This window comes from Apium graveolens, chromosome 2, assembly GCF_009905375.1.
Source record: "Apium graveolens cultivar Ventura chromosome 2, ASM990537v1, whole genome shotgun sequence".
Taxonomy (NCBI): domain Eukaryota; kingdom Viridiplantae; phylum Streptophyta; class Magnoliopsida; order Apiales; family Apiaceae; genus Apium; species Apium graveolens.
The window spans coordinates 134,350,443-134,351,216 of record NC_133648.1 but is presented as its reverse complement, the minus strand read 5'-3'; the positions used below and the strand labels follow the sequence as shown (position 1 = coordinate 134,351,216).

Genomic DNA, 774 nt, shown 5'->3' with positions numbered 1-774 from the left:
CACTAGATATAGCGCATTTCTTCATCGCATGCGAACCTGCACATAGCTCACAAACATTGGTTATCTGATTAACACCATAGTTATCCAGAGAATCGATCTTCATAGACAACTCCTTTAGTTGAGCAGTGATAGCCGTAGCTGTATCCACTTGAAGAACTCCTGCTACCTTTTCCTGTGGCAATCTCTGAGTTAGATACTGATATTCATTAGCAGCCATCAGTTCAATTAGATCATAAGCTTCCTCATAACTCTTTCCCCATAATGCTCCACCTAATGCTGCATCGATCATGGGTCTTGACTGTGCTCCTAAACCGTTATAGAAGCAATTGATGATCATGCAATCAGGTATTCCATGATGAGGATACTTCCTAAGCATCTCCTTGTAGCTCTCCCAAGTTTCACACAAAGATTCTCTCGTTTTCTGCGCAAATTGAGTAAGAGCATTCCTGATTGCAGCTGTCTTTGCCATAGGGAAGAATTTTGTGAGAAACTTTTGAGCAAGATCTTCCCAAGTAGTAATCGAACCAGTTGGTAGAGAGTATAACTAGCTCTTAGCCTTGTCCCACAGAGAGAATGGGAATAGTCTCAGCTTCACAGCATCTTCGGAAACACCATTGAACTTGAAGGTGTCGTAGATCTCAATGAAATCCCTAATGTGCATATTGGGATCTTCTGTTGAAGAACCCCCAAACTGGATTGAATTATGCACCCATTGAATTATGACAGGCTTGATCTCAAAGGTATTAGCTGTGATAGTTGGCTTGACAATGCTAG

The 774-nt window shown here is 41.6% G+C and overlaps 1 non-coding gene across 1 annotated transcript; it reads left to right on the top strand.

The window, feature by feature from the left end:
* The first annotated feature begins 347 nt into the window (after positions 1-347).
* Positions 348-454, top strand: LOC141710407 (small nucleolar RNA R71). The gene has a single exon (XR_012570929.1). It is a non-coding gene; the product is annotated as a small nucleolar RNA R71 (small nucleolar RNA).
* Positions 455-774: the final 320 nt, after the last annotated feature.